This window comes from Mirounga angustirostris, unplaced genomic scaffold, assembly GCF_029215605.1.
Source record: "Mirounga angustirostris isolate CCGP_5_RB_7025 unplaced genomic scaffold, mMirAng1.0.hap1 SCAF_10, whole genome shotgun sequence".
NCBI lineage: Eukaryota > Metazoa > Chordata > Mammalia > Carnivora > Phocidae > Mirounga > Mirounga angustirostris.
Genome location: NW_026991718.1, coordinates 61837143 through 61861023, shown reverse-complemented (window position 1 = coordinate 61861023; position 23881 = coordinate 61837143). Strand labels below are relative to the sequence as shown.

The following is a 23881-nucleotide window of genomic DNA, read 5'->3' as shown; positions in this document are numbered from 1 at the left end:
GAGCCTGATGTGGGACTCGATCCCAGGAGCCCAATGTGGGACTCGATCCCAGGACCCTGGGATCATGACCTGAGCTGAAGGTAGACGCTTAACGACTGAGCGACCCAGGCGCCCCTTTATTTTGAGTATTTTTTAAAGGTATATGGGTCATATACTTTCTGAGCCCTTGTGTATCTGAGAATATCTTTTTATTACCTTTGTAGATGTACCACAAATTGTTTGTGTATAGAATTCTTGGGTCACAAACTTTTCCCCACAAAATTATGTAGACATTTCTCATGTCACTCAGTATTTAATGAAGCCCAACAGAAGTGTAAAACATGCTTTACTCTTTGTTTACTTCTTTGTAAATAATTTATATATTTTTTCAGATACAAATAGAATATTGTTATATTTTTTATACTCCCCCCTCCCTTTTCTTACATTAGTCCTTAGGGGGGCTCTCTATTCTTCTATAGCCTTTGTCTCATGACTCGTTTTTTTATTGTCCTTTTTCTCTATGCTCTGGAAATGTACCTTGTATTGTCTTCAGTGTTAGTGAACAAATTTTCTTTGTACAGTTTGTGCATTGCTTCTTTAATGCAGATTCACTTATAACAATTCTGGATCCCTTTCAATCTTTTCTTAATTCATTCAACTTCTTTATAACCTACACATGCAACTCTTTTCAAACCAGTCTGTTTCTGGATCATTTTACCAATCATCTCTTGCTTTTGAGGGTACGTTTTCTTAAATCTTATTGAGAACAGTAAGGAGATGGGTTATTTTTTCCCTTTAATTAAAGAAAAGCCTTTTTGTGTGTATGCTTTTTCTCTGTTTCTTCTGTTCTATTGTCCTCTGATTTTATGTTGGAGAATCTTTTGCTAAACTGTTTTTGTTGGTTTGCTTATCCTGGAATGGATATAATCTATTTATCCAGGTGTAATCTATCCAGGCCAGGCTTGTAAATATACATGCTGGGTAGGTAGAATCATCTTAGAACACCTCACTGTTTTTTTTGTTATTAGAATTCCTCTCAAATCTTAAGCTGATGGTCAAATATTCATTGTCAAGCAATCATCTATCTTGTGACATCCTTTGAACAGGGGAGAAATTTTCTGTTCTGTTTTGATCCCCTTAATTTGAATATTTTTAAGCATTATTCAGATTTTCTCATTCCAGAAGTAATACATAAAATCTCTAATGCCCAAGTAGCATCTCTTCCACAGTTCTTCTTAATTCGCTTTTGTCTCAGATTCAGTGTGTTACTGCCCATTCTACCTTTTATATGGTGCCTTACTAAAATTGAGGTCAATAAAAGAACATACAAAAGGAGGGACTGACAGGGGTTGGGGATTGGTTGGCACAGTGAAGATGGGCTAGCTCTGGTTATCTCATAAAGCAGCTTCTACTCAGTTCCTGTTTTTATGACCAGCAGAGCCACCATGTTGCTAGAAAGAGGTACGCAGTGGAGGTGACTAGAAATCCCCAACTTTCATTTCCTCTAACCTCTTTGTCTTATTTCAGGGCTCTGTCCACTCTTTGATTACATGAAATTTCTCCTGGAATATTTCACTTTATTTATTAGTATATAAAGTTTCCACTGCTATGGCAAATTATCCCTTTTCACCCGTGTTCAAGTGTATGAAGAGAAGAATGCATTAGATGCCCCGAGGAACCCCAATCCTAACACAGAGCATGGTATAATCCATTAAGAGAAGTGCCCCCAGAAGCTGAAGGTAAAACAGTGAGCAGCAAATATACCTTCTATATAAAGTAGTTAATAGAGGATCAGAACTAAGGCTTTTCTGAGGATCCAAAGATGGTGGCCTCACCATCATTCATTTGAGAATATTGGATACAAATATTGTGTTCACATTAGAGAATCAAGAGGACTTATCATGATAATGGATGAGAGGACTATGTAAAAGGGAATTGGCAGGGACTGTTAAGAAGCTGAAGATCTGGGAGTTTGGGTCAGCTGATGATATTTAGAAGATATTTGCAATTCTGTTTATTAACCTGTAATTCTGTTTATTCCCTAAATTAAATAATCTGTTCTTTGAGGTCTCAGCTGTGTGTTGAGAATAGCATTTCAGGAAAACAGTCTTTAGACTCTCAAGCTTTGAGCATCCCGAGGGAGCCATTTTTAAAGATACCTCTCATTCATGCATGCAGCTTTTGAATTCACATTCTTGTCCCTGTTCAGAATAGAGCAGCTGCCCCTGCAACTGCAAGAGACTTTCTGACTTAGTTTGAGGTCTGTCACTGTCATTTTATGGCAGACTGAATATAGTGTTGGTTGTCAGTTTCAGAAAGAATTAAATACTGCCTGCTATTGTACATCTTTAGTCTAGGGCTCCTTTTCCAAGAACAATTGGGGCCCCTGCTCTGAATCTCCCTTCTTTTATTTCTTGGACTTGGTAGAAATCCAAAGGTACTTTAATGTCTTCCAGCCTTGAAATGGCCACACTTAAATGGGGGGAAACATGAAGGTAAATCTAAAACCAGGATGAGTATTTGGAGAGTGGTGTATAAATAAGGGTTGGTAACCAGAACTGAAGAGCCAAGGGGTACATCATCTCATTTTACCTGTCTTCACACGGGTGGCTTCCTGGAACTCAGGAGCTGATTTATGGTTGAAGGACATCAAAGGTTAGAAGGACTGCTCGGTATTCACCTAGAAAGCTCAGCCCAGAGAGCAAGATGGGTGGCCCAGGACACTTAAGAAGAGAAATCTGGTCAAGATAGGCTGTCTCAGGCTGTGACAGACTATTAAATCCTATGGAAAATAAGACTTACAGATGAGTCCTTTTGTAAGTTCTGTATTTAGCAGAAACACTTTGCTTTGCAGTCAATAACCTTATGATTAAAATAAGGTCTTTGTTCACTAAGAAAGCTAGCTGAACACTATCGTTCCAAATGCCCTTCTATTTATTCTGAATTAGCTTGTTCACACTTTAATGGATAAAAATTTCCATTTTAGGTTTTTATATATGATTATGCATTGCAGTTAAAGCCTCTTTTTTTGGAAAGGTTTTACAATGTGATTTTATTTGTTTGCTAGTAAAATTTATTACCATAATACTTTTACCATCCTCATTTAATCTTCAGACTTCTCTTTAAAAAAAGTCAATTCACCATTATGTTAGCTACTTACACTGAAGTGTGTGTGTGTGAGGGGGTCCAGTTTCACAGTGTATACATTCTTATTGGCTTTGTCTTGAATATTTTATTCTGAGGACAGTGAAATCAGGTTTTACAGAAATAAATCATTTAGCCGTATTAAGATTTAAAAGGGCTATAAGTGGTTTATTTTCAGCCATTATTGTGAAAATTGAAAAAGGGGGAAAAAAACACCTCACACTATCATTTAAACATGTCAATTCTTCAAAATAGTGCAGAGGCAAAGCTTCTTTTTATCATTTTGAAACAACAAGATTGGGTGAATAAGTTATATTTGGTTTATTTCCTTTTGAGCTTTTCTCTCAGTCACTTTTAATAGGAATATACGTTTATGAAACCATAATTTATTTTTAGGGCATATGTCAAGAAATAAATACCTCTTGAATATGTTTAATAAATGTAAAAGAAATATTCCTTTTATATAAATTTTTATATGTAGATTTCATATATAGATTTCTCTGAATGTACTTATTTATTTTAAAGTTTAATAAATTTCTGTGGAGTCCAAGAATAAAGTATATAGTCCATTTCCACTTTTTTATAACACCTTATATTAAGATCTATTTAGTTATTGGTGCTCTTGTCTAGGGAAATGTCTTCATTCACATATGTAGGTGAATTTCTTTAACATTCACTGCATGACAATTTAAACCCTACAGTTGTCATTGAACTTTATGTTGGTGAACTGTTCTCACAGAACTCAAGTGTTTCTAAGAAACCCTACCTCACAATGAGATAAAGATGATCTAGCAAAAATGGGCCCATTACTATGGAGTCTTCGGTCATTATTTTTTAGGACAATTTAAATTAATGTAAACTTGTAATTTTTAGGTTTTTTTTCCTGAAGTGATAGATCAATCTGATTGTGTCATAGAGTTGTCCTTAAGAAGAGAAGGAACAGGGCGCCTGGGTGGCTCAGTTGGTTGGGCGACTGCCTTCGGCTCAGGTCATGATCCTGGAGTCCCGGGATCGAGTCCCGCATCGGGCTCCCTGCTCAGCAGGGAGCCTGCTTCTCCCTCTGACCCTCCCCCCTCTCATGTGCTCTCTCTCTCTCTCTCTCTCATTCTCTCTCTCAAATAAATAAATAAATTAAAAAAATAAAAAAAAAAAAAAAAAAAAAAAAAAAAAAAAAAAAAAAGAAGAGAAGGAACAGTATTTTAACTAATGCTCAATCTCTGGGCACAGTGCCTTTTTTTATCCAGTAAAAGTCACCTGTAAGTTCTTAATAGATGCTGAATTTTTATTTTCATGGTTGTTAATACATAGCAGGTATTTTAAATATGTTTGTATGGTTGTGCTTGAAGATACTGTTAATATAAAAGGTACTATAAAAATAAAATCAAATTCTATATAGTACTTTTCATTCACACACACACACAAATCATCAGTACAAATTCATATTCCTCTAAAAATATTTGTAAATGTTACTCCAAATACACATTTGGTAAATTCATTATTGAATCTTTATATAAAATTCATCTTCCATAAGCTATTCAGAATCTTTAGAATTCTTCAACATGTCTTAATAATTGTGTTTGAGCAATGTTTTACATTTATAGGAGTTTTAAAAAGGCAGGTGCAATGTGACATATCAGAAGAAGCAAATTAAACTCTTGTAAAGCACAGCTGGAATGCTAAAAATGTGTATTTGTAATTTAAATATGTGACACCATCACACTGTAAAATCAGTTCATAATTAGAAAACATCTGTTTTTTCCAATATGATGCCGAATAGTATATTTAAATAATTTAGAATGCAATAAGAAAAAAAATCAAGAAACGATAAGTGATTCATGGACATTTATTTCCTTTTGTTTTATGCCCTATAGGAGATTCTGGAGTAACCTATCATATTGAAGCTACTTTTTGGATAGAGCATAATCATCAATAATGAAATGCATATGCCAAACATATGTGCTGTTGTGACCTTATTGTGTTAGTCAAATAAATAAATAAATAAATAAATAAATAAATAAATAAATAAATAAATAAATAAAACCAGGTTGTGTAGGTTGTGTGGTGTTAAGAAGGATTTACACACCGTTATTTCTCTCTCACCCCCCTTTTTTTTGTTTGTTTTAATCAAAAGACGTTGAAACAAATAGAAGTTGATTATTTTAACAGGAAATTTATGTGAATGTATTGCAAATAAAGGGAAGCTGTTGAGTTGTATGAATTCTGGAAATATACTTGAACCAAGTAAAATATTGAGTTAAAACTTAACAGGATCAATTCGAGTTTAGCTAATAAAGTTTGAACAAAACCACAATTTCTCAAATGAAGTTAACATGGTAGATTAGCCACACATCTGTCATCAGTGTTCACATAGGAAGGTATTTATATAAGTGTGATGAAAACTCAAAGGGGTATTTTTATTCTAACTGAAGTATGCACGCTGAATAGTCTCTTGGTTTATTGGCAGTAAATTGTGTAACTTTTTTTTTTTTTAAACCACAGTCTAAGTATTTGTTTCAGATATGGACAAGCCAAATGTGTTTTGGAAGGTTCTGTTTTTGATATTACCAGCCTATGTCTGGAAAGGTTTTCTGCAAATCCAAAAAAATAGAAAAATTAAAAAAAAAATAAAAATAAAGCATTTGCAGGGGGCGCCTGGGTGGCTCAGTCGTTAAGCGTCTGCCTTCGGCTCAGGTCATGATCCCAGAGTCCTGGGATCGAGTCCCACATCGGGCTCCCCGCTCTGCGGGAAGCCTGCTTCTCCCTCTTCCACTCCCCCTGCTTGTGTTCATTCTCTCGCTGTGTCTCTCTCTGTCAAATAAATAAATAAAATATTAAAAAAAAAAAATAAAGCATTTGCAGCAGCTAAGAAACTGAATAAAAGCAGTTAGTAATACAGGTCAAGAGTACTTCTTAAGCTCAGTCACCAAGCTGTGGTGAGTAAATTAAATGCAGCAAGGCCTGCCTGACAATGAACTTCGCTGTTGGAAGGGGTGTATTAAAATGCACAGACTTACCTTTTTATTTTAAATGCAGTTTTATCACTTTAATTCTTGGGTGGGGGATAGGGGCGAAGACTCACTTTTTTGCTGGGTTAGAGTACACAAAGTTAATCTGCTACTATTTATATTCATCTACTTTGAATCGCCTTTTATCCACCTTTGCTGCTGCAGCCCACCACTCGCCATTCATCAGTTTATACATTGTGCGCCAGGGCAAATAATGACAGAATATCTAGCTAAAGAAGGGGTACTTAATCAGCAATCAAGATTCAATTTGTTTTAATTTTAGCAGGTGTTTGTGAGGTACATTGATGGGAGAGATAATATGTGCTGCTTTCATTAGCTCTCTTGTTTTTGTGCTTGAACATTTAAGAGCCAGATGTTCGGAGGTGAGCTGATCAGAATATTAAGTCTCCAGAGGTTGGTTTCCATAGTGTTTTACATTCCTTTCTTTATCTCCCTCGATTCACCCTGAGCTCTGAGGTGCAAGTGCTTGCAATGACAGACTGTATCTCAGCGTCCTGTTCAACTAAGACTTTAAATTAGTGGCTAATTCTCGGTATAAAATACTTGAGTTTAATAATCTGTCATTAATTCTTGGACTCTGGGTCATCCTCTTTTCTCATTCAAAACTCTTTCCACTGATAATCTATTTCAGAAATTATTTGTGTAGCAGCTGGTATTTCATCAGGATATTTTCCTGAAGCAAAAACAAGAGAATCACATAAGCTGCAAAGGTAATGACCCCATCATCTTGTTAAATCCATACCCAAACTTGATCAGTGCTCTGTCATCAACTAGTCAAAACATGACAGTGACGACAGCATCATGGCCTGAACAACAATAACAGGGCCATTCGAAATTGGTAGCTTTGCTGGCTTTGAAAGTTATTACCTCTTGCAAGGAAGTGTGAATATTCTTACATGAAATTATTTTATAATGTAATATAAGATTAGTGTGTTACAGTTTGCAATAAACCATTAATAGGACTTGGAGAAGATCTAATCAGTAGTTAGGCTTTGTTTTACAATTTTAACTCAATTGTAACTGAATTTAGCTTTTATCTAATAGCTTTGTTACATTGCATTTTGATAAGCTGCACATCTTTTTTTCCTTCTTTTTCTTTTGGTTTTCCTGTATGTTAGGGACACAAATTCCCTTTCTGCTGAAAAACAAACCTACCAATAAGGAGTTAATTGAATTGGCATTGGCAAGAAGATGTTTTCTCCCACCATTAATTGTTCTCTGTTTACTTTGATGTTCAAGGATTGTACTGTTTTATAAGCATATTTTCTTAATTGTGTCACCTTGTACCGTAAGTATGTCAGAGGGGAAACATTTGCAAGTGATTAGATACGGACCTATGTGTCACCAAATGTATGAGGTACATACCCTTATAGGATATAATTGTGATCTTTTAATATGCAGCCATTGACCCAGACTTGTTATTATCTATTATAGTTTATAATAATGTATCTCTTTATGATTAAATGATGATGCCCGGCAGAACACTATGATTAGCATTTCAGTTATTTATAGATTATGTCAGAGCAGTAATAAACATAAAATGCTGTTAATGTGTGGCTAATGAAATCTGGACATGAACAAGTTTATGAATTGATATAATTCATTTGAGTGTTCTAACTGAGCTGCTGGTTCTTGTCATAATTCAAAAGCTTAGCAGGGTTCACCGATTAGGTGGTAGACTAATTTGCTACAAAAAGTCAATGGGTTTTCATCGTCTTGGGCCATCATACCCAGCATGGCTGATTGCATAAGGACTATACAAAGTAATTCTCATAAATATGTTTATTAAGCTTAATATGTTTTGTAAGGATAGGACAGAATCAACTATTACACAACATATGTAGAACAGAAATCACAGTGTTAATTAGATAGCCAAAAAGGTATGTACAGCAAAATCATGAAAGGCTGGAGAATTATTTGATTATTAAGGGAGGAAAAAACCAGGGTGATTCAGGAGCAAATGCTGATGAAGACTGCAAAATAAGGGTGCCTTTTGTCCCCCCTTGAGGTGCTCATCAAGTACATATTAAATTCCATTTGACCAGTGATGACTGGAAGGTGCAAGTTGCATTTCTCAGGCTGTTAGTACAAACTTCACTTCTGTAGCTCAATTCAAGTCTCCAAGGAAAGATAATCAGTTTGTGCTTTGTTCTAATGATCTTAATATATTTATTAGAAAGGTCTTGTTTTTAAGTCTGAATCTGAAACTATGATTTCTTCTCAGGAAACAAAATCCAAAAACATCTCTGAGGTTCTTAGAGATCAATCTTTTGACTAGACAAAGAACACTCACTCTTAACTCTCAGGCAGCAGTGGCTGGGTCCTAGACATGCCACACTTGCATGGAACACCACTACGGAGTCATATCTGATGCATTTATAAAGTCAGGTTTGAATGTCGTAATGTAAGGAGAAACAATACATTGATTTTCCTGCTTCAGTTTGTATGTAAAACATTTGGTTACTTCATTGTGTTAGTCTATCTAATTTAGGCACTGCTTCCATAACCAAATCTTTCTTTTTACTAATTCATCAAGGATCTATAGAAGACAGAACTAGGAAAAAGGAAAGGATGATTCAAGGTGGCAGATTTTGAATAATAAAAATAATAAAAAATAAATAAAACAACCAGCACTATCCACAACAGCAGCTTTCCAGCAGTAATGATCAATGCTTTTTGGACATTAAGTAAGCCCATGATGTGGGCTATCCCTGGGGATAGCCAAGTTGAGGCTGGATAATCAGATGGATGATGAGACTGGATCAACATTTCCCAAAGAGTGTTCCATGGAATATCAGTACCTTAAGGTGCTCTATTTTAAAAAAAAATGTTTGGTTTCTGCTCAGGTTATGATCTCGTGGGTCGTGGGATCAAGCCCCATGTCAGGCTCCATGCTCAGCAGGGAGTCTGCTTGAGGATTCTCTCCCTTTGCCCCTCACCCCACACATGCTCTAAATAAATAAATAAATAAATAAATAAATAAATAAATAAATAAATAAAAAGTTTTCAGATTATTATGGTAAACACTATCTATTCCACTCTGTGGTACCTATTCTAACTGATTTAAAATTAATATGTTATTTAATCCATGCAACAGGGAAGAAATAATTTAGAGATATAGTAGATGTTAAAAAATTTTGGACTGAATATAACCATTAATTACAATTTTCTGGAAGGTTCTTTATTGCTGGGATTAAAGCAGTTTTAATGTAAGCCACAGCTTCTGTATGTTTAATATGGTTGATTTTGTTGCTTGTCCTGTAGCTGTGGCATAAGAGTGAGTTTTTGCTTTTGTTTCTTTTAAAAGAGGAACTGGGAAAATAACCAGGAGAATGGAATCTTTTGCTCCTTGTTGACAGTTTTTTCCCCCTAAGGCTATTTTGTCCTCAAAAGTGGACATTTACCCCAAAATCTTTTTGGGCAGGATTCATAGGCCCTCTCTAAGCACTATGGGTGGAGGGCTTGGGGTAAAATTTTCATCACTGCCTCTGAGAATATTTCTCAGGTTTGTATTCTTTTTTTTTTTCCTTTTAAGTTTTTATTTAAATTCCAGTTAGTTAACATACAGTACAATATTAGTTTCAGGTGTACGTTTAGTGATTCAACACTTCCATACAACACTCAGCGCTCATCACAACTACACTCCTTAATCCCCATTGCCTATTTAATCCATCTCCCACCCACCTCCCCTCTGATAACCATCAGTTTTTTCTGTATAGTTAAGAGTCTGTTTCTTGGTTTGTCTCTCTCTCTTTTTTCACTATGCTCATTTGTTTTGTTTCTTAAATTCCACATGTGAGTGAAATCATATGGTATTTGTCTTTCTTTGACTTATTTTACCTAGCATGATCCTCTCTAGCTCCATCCAGGTTGTTGCAAATAGCAAGATTTCATTCTTTTTTATGGTTGAATAATATTCCATTGTATATATATACCATCTCTTCTTTATCCATTCATCAGTAGATGGACCCTTGGGCTGTTTCCATTGTTTGGCTATTGTAGATAATGCTGCTATAAACACTGGAGTGCATGTATCCCTTTGAATTAGTATTTTTGTATTCTTTGAGTAAATACCTAGTACTGTGATTGCTGAATCATAGGGTAGTTCTATTTTTAATTTTTTGAGGAACCTTCATACTGTTTTTCAGAGTGGCTGCCCCAGTTTGCATTCCCACCAATAGTGCACGATGGCTCAACTTTCCTCACATCCTCACCAATACCTGTTGTTTCTTGTGTTGTTGATTTTAACCATTCTGACAGGTGTGAGGTGATATCTCAGTGTAGTTTTGATTTCTGTTTCCCTGGTGATGAGTGATGGTGAGCATCTTTTCATGTGTCTGTTGGCCATTTGTTTTCTTTTGAAAAATATCCATTCATGTCTCCTGCCCATTTTAATTGGATTATTCATTTTTGGTGTATTGAGCTTGATAAGTTCTTTATAGATTTTGGATACTAACCCTTTATCAGATATGTCATTTGCAAATACTTTCTCCCATTCCATAGCTTGCCATGTATTCTTATCCTGTAACATTGTATACCTACCTCTACTTCTTGACTAGTCATGTATTGGAAGTGTTTATCTATTTATAAATATTGCTTGAATTTGTCAAAATCAGGTTTGTGTCTTATTCTGCTTTATATGTGCCCCGGTGCCTAGCAAAAATGCCTAGTTAGGGTAATCTACATAATAAGCTTGGAAAGAAAGCAAGACCACAGGGGGAGCATTTAGCCAAGATGGTGTCCTTGGAATTGTGATTCCTAATCTTTAGAGTCTGACAGCATAAAATTCCCTGAAGCTTTACATACATACATACATACATACATACATATGTAAGTATATGGTATATGTATATGTATGTGTGTAATATATATATGTATAATATATACAGTGTTTATATATAAATGTATCTTTGTTTATTGCTTGATAAAACTATACAAGTTTTACCCATAGTGTTTTGTTATGTTAAATTAATAGAGCCAAAAATGGGAAATTCCCTAGTGCCAAACTATAGAATTCTATAGGACATCAAAAGTAGTAGTGGAGGTTCTTGATCTATTTATAATATTTCCAAGAACATAATTGAAATTTTAGATTCACCTGTGATAAGGGTGCATAGGCTGACTTAAAATGACAAGTTTCTTGCTTTTGAATTTAATGAAATAAACTTATGTGGTACCTCTGATTTGCTCATGATGTTCTACACTGAAGAAAGAATTATCTATCTATCTATCTATCTATCTATCTATCTATCTATCTATCTGGTAACTGTCTTCTTACCTGACTCAGTTGGGACTGGTAGTTGTTCAAATTATTGGAAAAGTTGATAAAATCAAGAGTCATAAAAATAATACCTATATATAGGACAAATTTTAACTTAAAACTTTGAAAATGGGTCCAATGATTGAGATTCCATATAGCCTTTCTTGCAAAAAGTATGCCAATGATCTAGTCTTTATGATTTTCAATTCCAATTTCCTTAAAGTAGAATGAAAAATTATAGATGCTTCTGAAAAAATTTGAAAGCAGAATCCTTCGTTTTTTTAGATGACTTTTTCAGTCCATGGTGGCTTTCCCCAAACCTAGTTACTATAACCTTTGTGTGTGTGTGTGTGTGTGGTGGGGGGGAGGTAGCTCAACTTTGTCTATTTATCCAAAGCATTGAATGTAGTTTTATAGACACAGTAATTCTTTATTTTGCTCTCATGTCTCATTAGCTTGTGGGTGATTAAGAGAGCTTTTACCTGTACAATGTGTGCATGTGTGTATGCATGTATTTGATTTACAAAATATCTAAAATTATCATGGTTTAATATAACTTGTTTAGTTGATAGAATCTTTGGAAAAAGACAAACAAACAAACAAACAAAACACCAGGAGTCAATAGGTCCTCTTTGGCAAAAAAAAAAAAAAAAAAAATTAAAGTTAAAATTATTTTTTTAATGAATCCCTTGATTTCAGAGTCCTAGCTTAAAGAAACATGTTCTAAGGTTAAGTGGAATTGCTGACCAGCAGGTTATGATCTAGTTGTATTTATGAGGATAAACTCTGCTCCAGCATTCAAATTCCTGGTTAGAGAGAAAGTCCTAATGCAAATAATTTTATAGGAAAGGTCTTTCTCCAGTTGGGATAGGCAGAAATTCAGGTCCCACAAAATTGTGTCTCAGTGAATGCTCCCTTTTAGCAGCATTTTGCATTTACAGAATAAAATGCTTCCAACTTTTTATCAAGTTCTTCATAAAACTCTTTTTTTTCTCATAGCATCTGTTAGAAAGGTACTGATGTCCTTTACTAAGGGTTGTTGTTTTTTTTTTTTTAATTGAAAGTCTTTTCTGTATCCCAGAACCAACTCATGAAAATATTTCAATTCTGTACTTTTTTGATTGAGAAACATCTATTTGCCATAAGTAGGACCAAACACTGAGGTCTTGATGGGCCATGAGTCTCCCCACTTCTTGTAGTTCAGGGATTTTTAACTACAAACCTAGCAGTTAGGGATGTAACACCTAAGAGAATGTTAGTTAACAACTATTCACATTCCTTTTCATTTCCCAGCCTCTGTCCTTGTAGGTGTCTATATGTGACTAATTCTTATTGATGGGATGTAAGTAGAAGTGATATGTCACCTCTAGTCCAAGGCAGTTAAAAGTGGGTGGGCCTTGTACATCCTTACTCTATGTCTTGCTCCCTGCCTGTCTCCTTCCTTTTCCTTTCCCCCTCTCTCCCTCCCTTGCTCTCTCCATTTGTGTATTAGAAGTGAAGGAAATTAGGTGGATGATTGTAAGATAGAAGTGGCCCAAGTTCCTGAGTTGCCCAGGAGAGAATTGTCCAAATCACAAAAAGGGAGCGGGGTTAAGCCACTGAAATTTATTTGTTACCATAGCATATATTAGCCTGTACTGAATGATACAGTGGCTCACTGTAGCATAAAGTTTATTAAAGGAACCAGAAGAATTTCAGTTGATTATGTTCTCACTTATAACACATTTCTATACAATACTACTAACTGTAGTGATAAATCAGATCCAGCAAAACAGTTATGAATAGCTATCTATTTTTGCATTTGCAAAGACTTAGTATACAGATAATCAAAGAAGACATTTAAAATGGACCACTTATAATAGGGCCAACAAACAGCAGCAGTGGCCCTGACCTCCTCCTCCCCTTCTCCTGAGTCCTGATGTTTATTAGGTACTTACTAGCTTCCGGGTGTTTTCTAAGAGCTTTACTTGGAAAATCTAAATTAATCCTCACAATAACCCAGTGAGGTAAGTAGTATTATTTTCCTTATTTTACAGATCAGGAAACTGAAGCCCAAGAGGTACACTGCCCAAGGTCACATTGCTGGTAAGTGAGAGGATGAGATATGAAACCCAGAGAGTCTGCCGCCAGAGCCTGTGTGCTTAACCCCTACGTTATATTACATAAGCCAGTTTCTTAAATGATACAAGTGTGGATTTGTAGATTTATAAGCACAGTGCTGGGCATGGAGCCAATACTCCAAAAATACATTGGTTAATTTCTTGGTGCAGGGCTTCCAGAGCCAACTCTTTTTGGTAAGGAGAAGTGTCGTGAGCAATACTGCCTCATTCAGAGCTACTGAAGCACCTCTGTTTTCAGCTCATCATTTGGCCTTTTCTTCCTCTTTCCAAAATTCTGGTGGTCCAAATATTCAGAGCTCCTTTGGGAGAGGATGGTTATGCATAGATTGGATTTGAAGTGCCCTCTACCACAGAAAAGGGCTCAGCTTATGACATACAAATTATCTTAAAATACCTCATGCCCATCTCCAAAGCTTCAGTGTATTCCTTTGCCCTGTTTGCAAGATTCTCCTGATCTAACCTTATTTTCTACTATCCTTGGATCACAGACTCTGTAAAACAAAGGAGTTGATATAAATGATGTCTAGGATGCTTTACTTTGCCAGCCAAGCAGATCATCTAACTGTTTCTACCATCTATATTTCTTACTCCTCCTACTATTCCTTTTTCATGTAGTGAAGAGTGTTCAAACATTGGGTCAGACAGACTTGGACTTGAATACAAGCTATATCACTTAGTAGAGGTTTGTCCCTGGGAAACTTATGACTAATCTCTGTAAATCTCTCCTAGTACCATATCTCTCAACTATGAAATGAGTGTAATCACATTGACTTAGTATAGCTTGGCCCATAATTGGTTCTCAGTGAACCTTCACCTTTTAGTTTCTGTCTGTCTGTACACGTATCATTTTTCAAAGCCTAACTTTTGCTCCATCTCCTCCTTGAAGCCTTCTCTGATGAATTCAACCCACACTGTATCTTATGCCTCAAATTGCTTTTGCAGTTATTTTCCTGTGCTCCACAAATGATCCTTCATTATACTTGGCATCTGAGCTGACATCCATAATCAAATCTCATTTAGTCTTTCTTCTTTGTCTTGATTATCCAACTAGTATGCAGGTTGAGGGTAAGGAGGCTTTTTTGCCTGCATTTCCCATAGAGCTGGGCACCTAAAAGACAGCCAGTATACACTTCTTTTAATTGTCAACCCATTTACCTTTGCTGTAAACCAGCAGGAGAAGGGAACAACTCAATTTAATGATTGCTTAATTCATTTTTTAAGACACTGTATATGGAGATATGGGGAACCCCCAAGTAAGGAAAAAGTTGTGATACAGAAAAAAATGAGTGCAAGATGCTATAATGCAACTTGAGAAATAGAAACACGGAGCATCCAAAAATTGGAAAAAAATACATCTGGTTTGGAAAATTAGAAAGGATGAATGACATGGTTTCCATTACAATGGGCACTGTCTGTTACATTTTATCTATCTCTAGTCCAGCTGCTTCATCATCAAATGCAACTGAAAAACTGTACAAATCCATCAGGAAACAGAGGGGTATGCCTCAGCCGTGAGTGCATTAGCAAGGCATTCCTTCTGTCCCACTTGTTACCCAGTACTTACTCTAATGGTCCTTAATGACAGGGGTGGGATTCCCTTCACCCAACTTATTTCTTTAAAAGTAAATCTCATAACGTGAGGATATTTATATATAAATTTGGAAGTACATGTGTTTTAATTTTTAAAAAGCTAACAGATGTGTAGAGTGGGAAAGTAAAGAATACACTTATAAAAAATCATCTGTGATCATTCCAGGGCCTGTGCAGAGTCATTTAACATTGTTCCCTCCACATGGCTCTGGCTCAACACATGACTCAATGAGCATTTGCTCCCTTATCTCCCACATCAGCCTCTGTTCAGTTACCTTTCAGTATCATTCACACTACACACATTCTTTTACCATGGAACATAAATCTTTTTCCTGTCTCAACAAAAAAGTGTTGGGTGTAATCATACACCACCAGCTTTAGCCATATTTTGCTGATCCTTTCATTCTGTCCCCCCCTTTTTTTTAATTTTAAACTTGTAAGGATTAAATTAGTTTTTGCCATATTGTTCCCACGAATCATTTTGCCTTCCCTTGGAAGATAAACCATACCTTCTTCCTTTTCTTTATTGAGTTAAGGGGAAAAAAGATTTGAAAACGTTCATAATTAAACTTGCTTCAATAAAGTAATCTATCATGAATCACTCTAACAAATTTGACATCTGTAATAAAACTTCACTTTTACACATACCCCTTTATGCCAACCCAGATCTTTTAATATTCTTAGGAAGGGAACCAAAATAATCATAGACTCTTTGCCAGTACAATTAGCATAAATGCCCTGAATAATTTGAAAACATCCACACCTTAAGCTTCCCTATGGTCTACTTTGTCTTAGCATTTCGAACCTTTTTTTGGTGGGGAGAAATAAGCCAGTATGTTACCTTTTTCTTGATCCTAATGTGAAATTCTTTTTCTGCATATCTAAATACATATCTGACTCAACCCCTTAGCAGCCTTACCCACTTCTTTATCTCCTTCCCCATTCACTAGCTTCCCCACTCTGTAAAGTTAAAAAGAATTATGAGTGTAAGCCAAGAGAATGCTGGGCTCGGAAGTGTGTGATTTGAAGATCTTGATGATAAGCACGGAGAATTACAACTACCCTCTTTAACTAGAATGTCATGTGTTTTCCTTACCACCCACAAAATCCCACAGGCAACTTAGAGGAACAGTATTTTGTCTGTGTCTGTATCTTACTTTTGCAGTATGTTGTAATGGAGCAAGCATTAGAGAACTAATTCAGAGTCTGGATAGCAGGGGTTGTTAGGAGACGGATTATCTGAAGTACAGGTGAGCTAAACTTTAACAATTTTCAGGATACTTGGACTATAGGAAGCCTTTGTACAAATAAATATAAGTGTTACTTTACATAATAGGTGGTTATTATATAGAATGCAGTACCCAAAATAAAGGAAGAAGAGCTTCGCCAGTTTGATACCACTTGAAGGCCACTACTCATTCTGTAAAATATCTCCCTGTCCTCCCTTCCCCAAATTTATTGTGAGAGAGAGGATACTGACAGTGGTTAAGTCTTGAAGTTTGTATTTTCTATTCTCAGTTAGTTATTAAAAGATTTGCTAATAATTCTTGTCCCATTTATTCTCTTTATGGAGTGTTCTGTAGAGTAAAAATAGGTATTTAATTCTTCATAAGAATCTTTGAATTCATAGGTAAAACATTTTTAAGATTCCTCTAAAATTAGGATGGCTTTAAACTCTGTCATGGCTATATAATACCAATTTGGGGGGTCTATAAACAAAGTTAGCCCAGGTGCAATTTAGAGTTTGGGTTCTTCAATAAACATGGGTGATACTCTGATTTTTCCTTCTTGCTTCAGTGTATAGTGGAAATGGTCGGCAACTGTGCACCAAGCACACTGCTAGATGCTTAGGGGCATGGAAAATGATTGGAAGATATAACTCCTCCCCATAAGGGTTTCCAGTCTATTTAGAGAGAAGACTCCGAGCATGTGTGAATGATGATCCTTCTATAGATCATACATCTAAACAGAATTAGGAGGCGGCGGGGAGGGGAGAACATTGTGGTTCGAAATATTCAAAAAGATATCCTGGAGGAGGTAGAATGTGAAGCAGGTCTAGGAGGAAGGGCAGGGAGGCAACACTGGGTGGCAGGGTAGGAGGAGCAGATGGGTGGAGTGGGTCTGTGAGCAGCATAAGGAGGAGCCTGGAGCAGGGGTTACCAAGAATGAGGGAATGGTGACAAGAGCCCTGGACTAAAAGCTAGAGGAAGTATGAAATATTTAATGTTTCTAACATTCTGCTTCATCTATAAAATGGAATAATTATACCTATTTTGCATATCTTACAGAGGAGTTGATGGCTCAAAAAATAATACTGGTGAAAGTGCCTTATAAGTTGTAAATCCAAGTGTTACTTGTGACTGTATATGTGGGGGCATTTGGAGAGAAGCAGAAGAGGAGGCCTAACAAGGCTGCTGCTAGTGGAAAGGAGATTAGACTTGCTTCAGGAGATAGAACTAGCCATAGGAAAAATTATGCAGTTCAATTAAATTTTAAAAATATTTCCTGATATTGTAATAGGTGAAAATGATGGGGATTCAATGATGTCGAAGACAAACATAGGCTCTGCCCTCCCTGATCTTTTGATCCTCTTCTCCCGAGAACCCTGTCCTTGTGCCAAACCTACAGAATCTCATCATGACCACAGTATTACCCTTTTCAAAAATATTGTCTTAATTACGGCCTCTTGAAGACTTACACGTTATTGGGGGAAAAAATGACTAAATGTTAAGTCACATAAAAATGCCAGGTGCTGGGAAAATATTCCTGAGTATTTCACTGAGGAAGGAATATGATAAAAATAGTCTTTGAGGAATGTTAGTTTGTTGTGGGTGTGAAGAGCATGTTACTGAGAAGTGTGGCAAAGACAGTTACTGCTTCCTGAACACCTGATGCTCCCGGGCCTTCCACAATTAGCAGTACCATGTGACTATTTCTGGCCCATGGGCTGTGAACAGACACTGTTTTGCTTCCAGATAATGCTTTTAGTAGTTAATGTATAACCCTCCAGCTTTCCTTCCCTATGTAGGGCAACCCTGGAGGTCCTGGGTTGAGATGGCAGAGACCCAAAATGAAAACAACTTGTATCTCTAAGTTACTTCATGGGAGCTGCCTTGGAGAGGTGCTTGGAAGAGCAGCAGCCTTTGTGTGAGCACAAAATAAACTCTTTTGGCTTAAACCACTGAGTCCTATCCTGACTCTTATTGTGAGATAGGCTGATAACAATAAGATCCTCCAAATGGAACGAATGTTATTCTAGGGATGAGACGCTTTAGACAGAGTTGGGAAATGCCCTGAATACTCTGCTTGCTGTTCCTGGCCCTTGTGGAATGTCACTCCACTCAGCCTTTCACCCATCAATAGAAGACTGGGTTGAAAACCAGTAAAATACATTTTTGTTAAATTTTCAAGATTATATACAAAAATGAAAACAAAAACCTGAGGACTAAATCCCAAGGATGGTAGTTTCATGCATAAGATTATGTTCACTAAGGAGAGAAATAAATGCTGGATAATATCTGCATGGAGATATTCCACTGCGATTTTTTTGTGTCCAGGTTCTTTTTCCGATGACAGAACAAGCCAGAAATGACTCTACATCTATTGCCACATTGTGTGGACTTTGTTTACTGTATGGGCAGTTTCTCAATGAAGAGAGGCATTTCAATTATTCCCAGTAGCTGTGTTCCTGTTGACACCCTGATGCCATATAGGAAAGAGTTAGTGAGCTTTAGCCTCTGGAGCTAAATACGTTTTATCAGGAAACAATTTCAGCAATTGACTCTCATCTGGTCATGTTACTTGTATCTTGTTATCTCTCAAGGGCCCTGTAATTAAAGCAGGTGTGTGTCCTCTTAAATTAGAGATGTGGCAACTGTAGATATTGCAGTAAGTTCCAACAGGAGACCCTAGTAACCCTTAGATTCTGTAATTAAAATGAAGCTGGTGGGAGTGTTTGGCCAGGGAAAGTGTCAAAATGGGCAAATATTTCCCAAAGCGATGGGCTTATAGGATACATCATAAATGAACCAGAAAACATTTCAAACAAAATCACAGGCTCCTTCTTCCCACCCTCCCTCCCTCTGCCTCCTCCTTCTCTCTCTTTCTCTTTTTCCTTCTCCCTCCTCCCCTCCCTGCCCCTTATTCTTCTCCATAAACAGACCAAAGCAGAATTTTAATTTAGATGTTTTTCCAGTATTCAATGTAACATGTAAGACAGACCTTCTTGCTATTTTATTAGCTAATATTCTAGTAAGCAAGTGACCCATAATTGTTTAATGGCAGTCTTGGGGCTACTTTTTATGTCTTAATTGACTATAGAGCATGTTCCACAACTCTTTTTTTTTTTTTAAAGATTTTATTTATTTATTTGAGAGAGAGAGAGAGTGAGCACGAGAGGGGGGAGCGGGAGAGGGAGAAGCAGACTCCCCGCTGAGCAGGGAGCCCGATGCGGGACTCGATCCCGGGACTCCAGGATCATGACCTGAGCTGAAGGCAGTCGCCCAACCAACTGAGCCACCCAGGCGCCCCATGTTCCACAACTCTTGAAGACTGTAGAAAGGTAAAGACAATTGCGGAGGAAGGAAAACTGTTGAGGTGAGTGAGAAGAAAATGTGGTAAAGAGGACCTAAAAGAGAAAAATAAAGTAAGACGAAAACAGAGAGGGAGACAAACCATAAAAGACTCTTAACTATAGGAAAGAAACTGAAGGTTGCTGAAGGGGAGGGAGATGGGGTGATGGGATCACTGGGTGATGGACATTAAGGAGGGCACTTGAAGTAATGAGCACTGGGTGTTGTATGCAACTGATGAATCACAAAATTCTACCTCTGAAACTAATAATACAGTGTATGTTAATTAAGTTGAATTTAAATACAAAATTTGGGGGGAAAAAAAGAGGACCTAAAAAAAGAGAACTGGTGGAGGAGAGTGGCAGTCTATACTCTATTTGTATAGAGGCAAATGGGTGATGAGGGGATTAAAAGAACTTCCTTTGAATATACGTGTGTTTTGCAAAGGTAATTCCACATAAATAATATGTGGTGTTAATTACAATGCTCAGTGGTCTTATACTGACTTTCTTTTGTTTACTATTTTTTAGAGCAATTTTAGGTTCATTGAAAAATTGAGAAGGTAGAAATTATGCATATATCCCATATGCTTCTTGCCCCCACGCATGCACAGGCGCCTCCACTATCAATATCCCCCACCAGAGTAGTACATTTGTTACAAGTGATGAACCTTCTTTGGTACATCCTAATCATCCAACCTACATTGACACTACATTATGATTCAACCTCGGTGTACATTCTGTGGATTTGGACAAATATATAATGACATATATCCATCAGTGTAATATCATACAGAGTATTTTCACTGCCCTGAAAATCCTCTGTGCTCCACCTATTCAGCTACCCCTCCCCAGCCTCTGGCAAATGTTAATCTTTTTACTCTCTCCAGAATATCATCTAGTTAGGATCACACAGCTTTTTCAGATCAGCCTCCTAAACTTAATAATATGCATTTAAGATTCCTCCGTGTCTTTTCATGGCTTGATAGCTTATACTTACTTCTTGAGAGGAACATAAAATGATCTTCTCAAGTTATTCTAGAGCAAGAAATACATAGTAGATTATATCTGTCCCCTCACGGACATTCCCTTGGCTCCCTCAGCCCCAGCACGCAGTCCCTGTGCATGTTGATGTCTTCTGGCCTCAAATGTCCCTCAGCTTCTCTACTTCAGGGCTTTCTCTGAAGCCTTAGCTGGGTTAGCCCTGATTAGGTGTAGCCTTGAAGAATGAGAATTCGAAGTTCCTCAGGGTCCTCAGAGGGCAATTCTCTGTTGTGGACTGGATCAGAGAATAAATGCTCGGGCTTCTAATCCTGCAGTGGTACAGTTCTGAGGTTCATTTCTTCTCAGTTCCTGAGGCACCCGAGAGGGATTAGGCCTGGGATGTCCACAGTGATAACAGCCTCACAACTTGCCCTTACCTGCTTTCCCTTCTTCCCTGATGTGCTTTCCCTGTTCCTTGACTCCAGCTTCCTGGATTCACCTCCCAGTAACCTCGGTTCACTAAGTCCTTGTCTCTGTTTTTGCTTTTGTAGGAATCCAAATGAAGATACACTATTTTCACCATAAAATGTTTTTCAAACTCAACTCCTCTGTTTCTTTAATCCAATTTTCAACTATTTTTGGAATAAGTTAAATTGAAATATGTTTACCCAGACACACAGCTCCTAAAAGGACAGAAAACAGAATTATGAGACAATCTCTTCTCTCCCATCTCAAAAATGTTTTTATTAAAAAAAATGTTTTTATTGGTCATGCTAGATGCTTACTAGTGCTTTCAGGGTTATTATCAGAAGTACTAAATGGTTAGTATACAACACAGCTTATTATAGCATTATAAGAGAAAAATGCTAAAAGTAATTTATTATTTTTATTTCCCTTTCCTCAGCCCCCACAACTATTGAGAACCATTTAACCTCTAAGTTATTAAGGAATTTTTTTTTCTTTAGAGATGACAATACGTGATGATTTCTGTGTCCTTAGGGCAAGGGTAAATCTTGGTGTGCAGCCTGAACCAAACAGATAAATATAATTATTATTTCTGTATATTTGATGATGAAAGGGTTTCAGGCTCCACAGACTGATCTTTCTGTCGCCAACTGCATACTGCCGAAATTTTGATTAAAGGCTCACTGAAGTAGTTTATCAGTATTTGTTTGGTTTCAGGAAGTAAAATATGTGAGCTCAATATGAATGACAGACTACATCCAACGAGAGCATTTGTTTCATCAGCCTGGGAAACTCAGATCCTTGCTGTAGATAATGTATGAGGAAGATATTTTCCCTTCTCAGATTTGCATAGAGCTCAATAGTCCCCTGATTCTAGACATATTATGTTCTGTGGTAGCTTTCCTTGCCTCCATCTTCCTTTTGCAAATGTGAATGTGCTAGAATACAGACATCATTTAAAAAAATAATTTAAACCCTTCAAATTCCCCTGTCTGGAAAATGTTTATACAATTTGTAACAGAGAAGCCCAAAGTGCAGCTGAAGACAGCCAAAATATTTTGCTGACTTTTTGAAGGGATCATTTCTAAGCAGGGAGAAAAAAATACTGATCTTGATAAAAGGGAAAGAAAGAGTGAAAAAGCAGGTTCTGATCTTTAAACTTTTGGGGAATAGTAAGAAAATATTTTAAGAAATTCCTTTAAAAATACTAAAATGGATGAGTAGATGGAGATAGGCTATGAAATGCCCTTGAGTCTCTTGAGTCAAAGCAAACTAATGTTAGGGGCACTATAATTAATTTGATGTTTTCTTGTGTGTCTGAGAGAAAGAGGGACTGACAGAGAGAGAGATGGGAAGAGAGAGAAGGGAGGGAAAGAGAGAAAGAAGAGAACACACATGCATGCACACGTGTGTGCGCGCACACACACACACACACACACCCCTGGTGAGGGGATAGGAAAACAACACAAACAAAACCATCATATGAGCATTTCCCGAGCTCACTTGGTGATCGTAGAATGGTGATTTTATTTTTAGTGCTTACTGTCTTACCCATAAATGGAAAGCATTAATTAATACAAATAAACTTTTGATAAATTTCAGCTCCTTACATCTGTGTATGAAATTTGAGCCTTTTAACGTTAAGAATTTTGAATCTTTTCATTTTATCATTATTCTCATGAACGTGAGCCTTTATCACTCCATATGAACACACCGGGTACACAAGTGATTGCAAAAACAAAACAAAACAGACATCAAAGAAGGATGCCTTGATTTCTTTCTGTGGAGCAAAACTGAAAGAAGCAAAGATATTCACCATCTATTGTAACTTTGGTGTTTTTCCAAATTGCCTGCAATATGTCAAGATCTTTGTTCAGACCTTTTAAAATAACATAAAGAGACAACATGCAGAACATTTAGAGTGAAGACTAACAGTGTCTTTTCAGCTGATGGGACTTGGGGTAAAAAATAGTAATAATGATAATAATAATAATAATAATCAACCTACACAATGTGAATTAGAAAGAAAATAGCTGTCTCTACCTTTTAGATTTTTGGGTTTCACTACCCTTGTAATATAATCTTTATATTTTGAAATGGTGGCTTATGTCCTCTTTTTTTCCTTTTATTTTCTCTCTTTCTCTCTCTTTTTTAAACACTAAAGTCCCTTCTATGTGTGGGATAAGTACACAGTGAGGTGTATGATAGACACTACAGTAATTTTGAAAATGTGTATTATTTGGCAAAATAATCTGTGATGAATTGAGCCCATTGTGTACATCTGTATTTGGACACTTCTTTAAAAGTGAATTTTTGATCTGATAGACCATAATAACTTCTTCCACAGCAAATCCCTCTCAGATGCTGAATTATTGGGCCTCCACTGCAGTTATGGTTTATTGGGTAAATCATAGTCTGACTGTACCAAGGCAAAAGTTATGGATGGCCCAATGTGCATGTTAGCTGCCTACAAATCTTTCCATAGTTTCATTGAAAACAATTACCAGAGTATACAGTCCAATGGGAGGGTTAGGGATTCCTTTTGCATAATTATAATGCTGTGCCCGTTATACTTTTCAAAGCCTTTTGTTCTGCATTTTTCATTAGAATATGACAGCAGTCTGAGAGGTCAGTGTTGGGAGCTTGTAGCCACAAGGAAGCTGAATCTTAGCGTGTTATGTGACTCACCCAGGTCCTTGGAACTCTTTAGATAGAAAATGTGGCCGTGAAGGTGGGTCTCTCT

The 23881-nt window shown here is 36.8% G+C and overlaps 1 long non-coding RNA gene across 4 annotated transcripts in view; it reads left to right on the top strand.

Annotated features, from left to right (window-relative positions):
- Positions 1-23881, top strand: part of LOC135361763 (uncharacterized) — a 581261-nt gene that overhangs the window by 276888 nt on the left and 280492 nt on the right. For 2 of the 4 annotated variants that reach the window (XR_010405687.1, XR_010405685.1), the window contains exon 3: positions 13446-13494. The exons of the other annotated variants lie outside the window; for them this stretch is intronic. This is a non-coding gene — a long non-coding RNA (uncharacterized LOC135361763). The remainder of the gene's footprint in view (positions 1-13445; positions 13495-23881) is intronic. 4 annotated transcript variants of the gene reach the window in all.